Genomic DNA, 960 nt, shown 5'->3' with positions numbered 1-960 from the left:
TCTCAGAGCCCTAAAGGCAGAGAGTGAGTCCGGTTTCAGGCCCAACAGCTTTGTGGGCCCCCCCCCCACACACACACACACACTCTCAGCAGGGGGCCACTAGGCACACGAAACTTTAAGCCGAGGCTCCTGGGCCCTAGGCCCAAGCAGGGCCTGGGTTTTGTGGGAGTCAGCTGGGCTGGGAGTTCACCTTGAGGTGCCCAAGGTGATCCCCACGTGACTTGGAGCTCAAGCCCTGACTTGAGTTTTGTTTTGAAAAGTTATGTTTACACAAGCACTGTTTAGTGGGGAATGGGGACATTTTTACTCCAGCATAGGGTTGGGGCCTAAAGCTGCAATCTGATTGGTCGGTGAACAGAGCAATCTGATTGGTCAAACCCCTACTTTCATTTCTAGGTACTTCAAGCTAGTCAGTTTGTTCATATTTTCCAGAAGTTTATAATCTTCGCTCATAGCCGTCAGCTCTCCTGTCAGATATGTGGCCATTTTGGAGAACATGTCCTGGCACAGCCCCATGATGTCCTCCTCCGTGGCTCCATGGCTTCCTTGGCCGTCTCCGCCACTGCATTGTCTCCACCTAGACCCTCCCTTTGGGATGCAGGGACACCCTTGGCCGTGGCCGCCATGCCTGAACCTTCTTAGGCCCATAAGCGGGTCACAGGCCTTCCAGGGACTGTGCCAAATTCAGGTCTTCTTGCTTCCAGGCCCAGCCTAGGCACTGTACCACTTAGCTGCCCATATGTTATGGAGCATGAATAATGGGTTTTGTTTCTACTGTGGGATCAATGCTTCATCTGTTCCTGATAGAAGAAAAGTTCTTTGAAAGAATTCTTTGCACATACCCCAAAAGAGAAAAAGACCTATTTGTCCAACTCCCCCCCATGAGGGTTAAGTGACTTGCCCTGGGTCACACAGCTAGTAAGTGTCAAGTGTCTGAGGCCAGATTTGAATTCAGGTTCT

General features: G+C 51.1%; 1 pseudogene; it reads right to left on the bottom strand.

Annotated features, from left to right (window-relative positions):
* Window positions 1-372: 372 nt before the first annotated feature.
* On the bottom strand, window positions 373-626 carry LOC122747641 (annotated as a pseudogene).
* Window positions 627-960: the final 334 nt, after the last annotated feature.

This window comes from Dromiciops gliroides, chromosome 3 (assembly GCF_019393635.1).
Source record: "Dromiciops gliroides isolate mDroGli1 chromosome 3, mDroGli1.pri, whole genome shotgun sequence".
In the NCBI taxonomy this organism is placed as follows: Eukaryota; Metazoa; Chordata; class Mammalia; order Microbiotheria; family Microbiotheriidae; genus Dromiciops; species Dromiciops gliroides.
Note: the sequence above shows the minus strand (reverse complement) of the source record. Positions and strands in the feature narration are given on the sequence as shown.